We start from the raw sequence: 8,122 nt of genomic DNA on the forward strand, positions 1-8,122 counted from the left end.
CAATCTAAATCTTTTTATAGTGTCTTGTGTAATGCCATATCACTTACAAAATTATTATTTTTAAAAAATTTAGTAAAGCTGTTTGACTTAGTTATTTGTTATATCTTTTTTTCGTCAATTAGATTTTATTTTACTCTATAAAAAGTTGTTTATGAAAGAAAGATTATACTATTTATTTTGATAAGACAAATCAATTTTAATTGGAATTTATTTTATTAATTATATTTTGAATTTAAATTTGGCAACTATTACTATAAAAATAATTACTAGAGCTATTTGACTAAGTTATTTGTTATATCTTTTTTCGTCAATTAGATTATATTTTACTCTATCAAAAATTATCTATTCCAAAAAAAAATTAGAGTATTAATTTTGATAAGACAAATTAATTTTATTAGGAGTTTATTGGAATTTCCTTGATATTTGAGTTTATCGATTCAAAATAAATAGAGCTCATATTGCAATAGTTAAATGAAAATTTTTGCCTACCAAAAAATAGTGGTTAATGAATTTTGTGTTTGAGGAAGTTTTTGGGTATAATGAAATTGAAAAGGTGGGAGTAGGAGGTGTTCTTTTCGGGGGTAAGGTGGTGGGGAATGGTGAAAATTGAAAAGGGCAGATAATGAGAGAGAGAAAATCATACTTTTTTTATACTATTTATTTTTTAATATATAATTTCTGATGTATCATAAAAAATATATGATGTGTAAAAAAATAACGCCGAATATCACGTAAGTTAGTTGTATTATATGCCCAATGATCAACTGAGATAGGAGTTAAAAATATTGTGTTTTATCGAGTTTAAGTGTTTATTTGACAAAATGATAAGTAGGAAGGTCCAATTGACAAATGAAGCCAAATATAATGATTTTTTAAGTCATACCGCCTCCTAAATATTCACCACTAATATTTTTGCTCTTAATAGTGGGAGTGATAGAATTTCATGTCACCCTAAATAATCATGGTTGGAAAAATAATAATTTCACCGAAATTTAGGTTAACAAGAGTAAAGGAGAAGATCTACCACACACAAATCATCTATTTCCTCCCCATACCTGTTGATTCAAAATAGTTATCGCTCTTGAACAAAAATTCAAAATATATTCAGATTCTTTTATTTTTAAAACTTCAAAATCAGCCTTTAAGGTTTTATCTTCTTCACATTATCAATTCCTTGTAGAAAATTTTACAAAATCTCCCTTTCTTGGAGGTGGTTGCATCAACCACTTTCTCAACCATGCCATCATCCAAACACATCTAAAACTGATGGATGAGCGTGAGGGCCTAATGATCTGAACAGTTCCGAAGTAGCAAGACGAGTGAATGAAGGCAACTTAGGAATCAATCAACTTTAATCCACAATCATTATTGTCTTTCTACAATAATGGTATGGATTTGGTTTCTTCATTTGTCTTTAATGATGTATTTTGGGACAATCTCCTCAGTAGTGAATTTTGTAAATACCATTTGTCTATAATGTCCCTAATATCTTGATAGTCAAAAATGACTTTCATGCGTAGACATCATTTTTCATAATTATCTCTCCCAAGACCGAGGAATTGAAAGAATAGTAAACTATTATTTGTCATGATTCTAACAATGGAAATTAATAATCTCATCCAAGAATAATATCCACATTAAATAGCAATAATAAGAGAATAATAATATCATCAAATATTTTAATGGAATAAAAATATAATACCCAAGCAAAATACTCCCTCTGTCCAACAATACTTGACCACTATTAACTTTGCACACTTCTTAAGAAACTAAAAATAACAGGGAGATTTTACTATATCACCCTTTGAATATAATAAATGTAATGTCTTGAAAAATATAATGAAGAAATGACTATAATTAATGATAAGGGTAAATTAGGAAGTAAATGTAAAATTATTCATTGATTTCTTAAAGTGGACAAGATTTGTTGGACATCTTAAAATAACATAGTGGACAACTATTATTATACAGAGGGAGTAATTAATATCAGTGATTATAAATTGATGGTATCAAGAAACTACCACACTTTCTAAATAAACAACATTCTTTTATTTCACATAACTTATTACTCCCTCGGTCCCTTTTTACTTGTCAAATTTTGACTTGACACACCTATCAAGAAAATATTGATTGCTATAGTGAGTTTACCATTTTTATCCCTATTAATTGAGAGGATCCCAAAGATCTTTACTAACTATATTTTTTAAAGACATTAATTTAATATTAATAAATGAGGGATATAATAGGTAAAAAAAAAGTTATTCTTTCTTAATTTGTCAAAATAACAAGTAAAATAATGATAAATAAAAAAGAAAAATTGAACAAATATAAAGGAACAAAGAAATACAATATTATTTCCACATTATTTTCTTACCAATTACAGAAAATATAGTTTGTGGATAACTCTCTGTTGCTCTCTCTCAATTTATAGGAATGAAAAATGTCAAAAAAAAATCTTGTATTAAATAACCGGTTGCCAATTTTCAACATAACATATTTCTTTTGAAAAAAAAAATTGCGCACTGTGAACTTATGGAGTAATAACCCTCGAGAAGATGCAAAAGGATCAGAAAGAAGAAGATACAGAGAAAATTATGGAAGAAAGAGAACTCATTCTCATTAAGCAGAAAGCATCTAAAAAAGTATCTTTACATTGCTATGTCTATATAAAGGACAGTTACTGTGCTAACTAACTCTAACAACTTTCTAACCTTCTAACTGCTTCAAGAATAATTATCTTGAGAACTGCTCTAATCCTAGCTATCATAAGTCTAACCAACACCCCTCCTCAAGATGATGGTTGAAACAAGTTCTTCAATCCCAGCTTGGAAACTAAGTATTCATGTGTCAGTCTTCCTAAGCCCTTTGTGAGCAGATCAGCTAGTTGTTCCTTTGTCAATACATGCAGTGTTTGAATCAGCCCTTGAACACGTTTTTCTCTTACAAAATGACAGTCAATGTTAATGTGTTTGATTCTTTCATGAAATATTGAATTAGTAGAAATTTGGATTACAGTTTTGCTATCACAGAATAAATATACATGCTGCTTAATGTTAACTCCTAGCTCTTTGTATAACCCTTCCAGCCAGGTTATTTCAACAACTGTAGAAGCCATGGCTCTGAACTCAGCCTCTGCAGAGCTCCTTGCTACTGTCTCTTATTTCTTGGACTTCTAGGATACTAAGGCATCACCAAACTTCACAGTGTACCCTATAACTGATCTCCTGGACTCAGGACATCCACCCCTGTCGAAGTCACAATAAGCTACTAGTTTGCTTGAGCTTAATGAAGGCATTAATAGTCCAAGAGACATGGTTCAGCTTTGACATATCTGACCACCCTTAGAGCTGCCTCCATATGAGATTGTTTAGGATTGTGCATAAACTGACTCAACACCTGCACAACATAAGATATGTCCACTCTTGTCATTGTTAGATATAAGAGTCTTCCAATTTGTCTCTGATATGGACCAGCATCATTTAATAACTGATCACTAGGTTCCATTTTTTCCTCCTTTACATGATTGTCATACTCAAAAGAGGTCAGCTTGACATTGGTTTCTAGAGGTGTGCTAGCAGTTTTAGCTCCTCTAAGCCTCATTTCTGATATCAACTCCAGTACATACTTCATTTGACTTATATGGATCCCCTTTTGTGATCTAGAAAACTCCATGCCCAAAAAGAACTTCAACTGGCCCAAGTCTTTCATTTTAAACTTCAACTTGAGATCATTTCTTATCTGTAGAATCAATTCAGGAAAACTACCAGTTACCAATAGATCATATACTAAGACCACAACTAGATGAATTCCAGTCTTTTTGGTAAATAATGAATAGTCAAAATGACTTTGTTTGAAACCAAGTTGTAGTAAGGCCTCATTAAGTTTCTTGTTCCACTGCCTGGGTGCTTGTTTTAGACCATAAAGGGATTTGTGCAGTCTACACACTTTATCATTCCCCCTATGGCTGCCAAACCCATGAGGAATCTGCATATATACTTCTTCAAAGAGATCACCTTGGATAGATAGACCACTTCTTAGCTGCAACAATAGCCACAACAGACCGGACAATCACTATCTTAACAACATGAGAGAAACTCTATGTAGTCTAGCCATTCTTTCTGACTAAACTCTTTAACTACCAGCCTTGCCTTATATCATTCAACCTCCTCAGTAGCTTTGTGCTTAATTTTGTACACCCACTTACACCCAATTGGAGACTTGCCGGAAGGAAGATCAACGATACTTCATGTGTGATTATCCAGCAGAGCATCAATCTCAGACTGCAGGACAACAATCCATTTAGGATCTGTAGCAGCTTCAGAGTAGGAAGTAGGCTTCAAAACAGCTGAGTAAGCTGCCAATCCTGATCTGTAATAAGGAAAGATCTGATCATAGGCCACATAATTGGAGATAGGAAAAATACATGAGGCCTTTATTCTTGTGGGAGAAATATAGTCATTCCTCTAAATAGGATGTCACGCCCCGAGCCTACACCCTGGGCGGGACTGGAACTCGGAGACCATTGCTGGCCCCAAGCGAACCCTTGGCCTGACTTACTTAACTCAGCGGAAGACTTAACTCAATGAAAAAGTCTCAAATAATAACTTAAAGAATTATAAGTTGGCCAAAATGGCACTTAAGTCTTAAACAACATCTGAAAGGTAAAGAAAGACATCTGAACTAATAACTATTTGACTGTCTATGAAGCCTCTAAAATACTGAGATGGATGTTGGGACAAACCCCATAACATCCTAATAAATAAAAGATTGGAAGTGAATAAAAGAGTCCTCCGAAATGCAAGGAGGCTCACCACTGACTCTGAGCTGCTCAACTAGATCAACGAGGTGCTGGATGCTGATCCTGGTTACCTGCGTCTGCATCATAATAAGATGCAGGCCAACTGACATCAGTACATTGAATGTACAAGTATGCGAGTTGGAAAGCTAAACCACACATAGGCTAGAAGGAATCTGAAAGAAACTTAATAACTTACCTCGCTCACTCAACCCAACCTGACTGACTCATTTCAATATAAAGCAAGTGCAATATAAAGAAAAACTGTTTAAAACATTCTATAAACTCTGTGTGTATTTAAAGATACAATAAATCTGAGATGTATGTAGAAATACAAATGAACTAAAGTATATAAAAATACAATAACTATTATGGGAGTTTCTCTAACCGACAACCATCACATAAGAGCTATAGTGATGATACATCGATCAACCTCACCCTGCCAGAGCATTCTATACCCGACCAAAGGTACATAATCTGAACTGCCTAATGGATCCACTAGTCCAATTTGAAAATGATTCATCTAAAAAGTATGAACCTCTTCTACCCATGATGGCTACATGGTTCTATGGGGGCTATGAGTTCTTTGAACGCTCCCCCAATTCGGTGCACAATACTACTCCCAAAAATGTACTGGCTCTTATGTTTTTTTTAAAACATATTTCCTCTGTGATTTGAGATTAGTGTTCAACAGAACTTAGCTCAAAGGCTATCTTGGAAATCAAAGTTTCCCTTCTTGCTTCATTTAGAAAGCGATTACTCTTTTCTAAAAACTAGCCCGAAGGCTCTTTGGAAATCTCAGTTTTCGTTCTTATTTAAATGTGAAAACATTTTTAATCTCTTTGGGAATACTTAGTCTCCATATACTTTTGAAGAAATGAACTTCAAACTTTACTCTTTGCTTTTTACTCAACTTGAACTTTAAGTCTTAAAACAAAGTTAAAACATTTGGAAAAGACTTTTGGAAAACTCTAAGGACTCATCTTGACTTGACATTTACTTCTCTGGACTTTGATCTTAACTTTCCTTGAATTGAATTATGGATTCAAGGTTCATGATCTCATGTTTATGGATGATTTCATGATGTTTATGTAACACCCCGGAGAATTTTTCGAACTAAGACTCGAGCCATCCTTCATGTGGAGTGAGATTTTTCCGAGGAATAAAAATTTCTTGAGTGTTAAGTTAAGGTCCCTATATGTATCACATTGAGTTCCAAGAAGAGTTGAATTGGAAATAGTCATTTTTGGAAAGAATTTTAAAAATCTGGAATTTTGGCTAAGTATGGAAATTAGTGAATTTTTGGCCAACTTTGAGAAGTCGTAACTCCTAGTTCAGAATGAGTTAGGAGTATTTCCAGTTATGGTTGCGAACCTTAGGGAATGATCTTTCCAACGCCACAGAGTTTGCTCGATTCCGAGTTCGTAGGACTGAGTTATGGTCATTTAAACTTGGGAAGTTGGCAGGGAATCCGTCCGGAAATTTTAAGGGCATTTTGGTCTTTTCCCTAGCCTTTTATTTTGGTTATATAAATGTGTTAGGCTGATTATTTTGATCAGTTTTACCATTTTAAAAGAAGTGAGAGTGAGGGTTTTGAGAGAAGAAGAATAGAAGAAGAAGAGAAGAAGAAGAGATCAAGCGAGAAGATCGTCGGGGGTGATCCCTATCAAGGTATGTGAGCTTTTAGTGTTGGGTGATCCTTTCCCCCACATGCCAAACTCATTTTATTATTTGAGAAAAGATTGGATTTGTTGTTGAAGTTGTTAGTTATTGTTCTTGTTGAAGTTGTGGTTGTGTTGGTTGAAGTTTGTGGTTGTGTTGTTGAAGTTTCTTGTTGACTTGGTGTATGTTTCCGGTGGTGTTTTTTGGTTGAATCTATGGTATATTGAGGGTTTTAATGATTCTAAGTGATTTGGGGAAGAAACCATTCGATTTTAGGTGAAATAAGGAGAGAAAACAAGAAAATAAACTTGCTGAAATTTCTGGGTTGGGGGCCTGGCGCGACGCGCCTGCCAGAGCGCCCCAAACTCACCTCTGAAGTTTAGGGGCTGGCGCCCCGCGCCACCCATGGCGCCAGGGTCACTTGCCCTATCTTTTTTTCGTCGGTTGCCCCGTTTGAGCTCATTTAAAGTGCGCATTCACTCCTTTTCGATTCTAACTACTCTAAGCTACTTCTAAACACCTAAAAGTCATTCCTAACATGATCAAAATCTTGAATTCATAATTCAAATTCAAGGTAGAGTTGAGAGTTATGTTTTGAGAATTCTTTCAAATATTATAAGGAAATCCCTTTGAGTCTTTGTGAGGAGTCGTCTACAATTTCTAGTAACTTGTTTCAAGACTCGAGCAAGTGAGTAAGAAAATGAGAAGTGTCGTAAACATGAGATCATTACCCTTGAATCCATAATCCAATTCAAGGTGAGTTAGGATCCAATTCAAGTGAAGTTAGTTTCCAAGTCAAGTGAAATTAGAAGTCAAGCTTAGAAGTTAAGTAAGTCCAAGCAAGTCTTCAAAGTTTTCAAGAGTCTTCATTGAACGTTTTAACTTCTTTTTAAGGCTCAAGTTCCAAATTAAGTATAAGAGTTCCGAGTTAAGTATAGAGTTCCAAGTTAAGTATAAGAATTCCGAGTTAAGTATAGAGTTCCAAGTTAAGTATAGAGTTTCAAGTCAAGCAAAGAGTATAGAGTTTCAAGCTAAGTAAAGAGTCTCAAGTTTCAAGTCGAGTAAAGAGTATCGAGTTTCCAGTCAAGTCAGGAGTTTCGAGTTAAGTCAAGAGTCAAGAGTTGAGTTCATTTCTCAAAAGTAATTAGGGAACTAAGTATTTCCCAAAGAAGTTTATAAGTGTTTTCACATTTAAGTTGAGAGGAAACGGAGATTTCCAAAAGAGTTTTGAGAAGTTTGAGCACTATATCGTTTAAAAGAAAAGTTGAGTTTTTGAAATAGAGTTTCTAAAATATGATTAGTATGACAAATTGAGTATCTCATCAATGTTTAAACAGTATGGTCTCTAATTATACCATCAATGTTTAAGCAGTATGAATATCCCGAGTCATCAATGATCATATTAAAAATTATGGTTTTGAGATGTTCTTTTTAAAAGAGTTTTCAAGAGCCTTTTTGGCTAGTTTTGAGTAATTACTTCAACTAAAGAAAGATGTGTTTAAAACACTTATGAGCTAAAGTATTTTTGGGAGTAGTCTTGACCACCGAATTGGGGACACGAGTTCATATTAACTCAACTCTCCATAAGAACCATGTAGCCAAACATGGGATTTCTCGGATCATACTTTTTAGATGATCACGAAAGTTAAGCTAGTGGATCCATTA

The sequence above is a fragment of the Solanum stenotomum genome, chromosome 5 (assembly GCF_019186545.1).
Source record: "Solanum stenotomum isolate F172 chromosome 5, ASM1918654v1, whole genome shotgun sequence".
NCBI classification, from domain to species: Eukaryota; Viridiplantae; Streptophyta; class Magnoliopsida; order Solanales; family Solanaceae; genus Solanum; species Solanum stenotomum.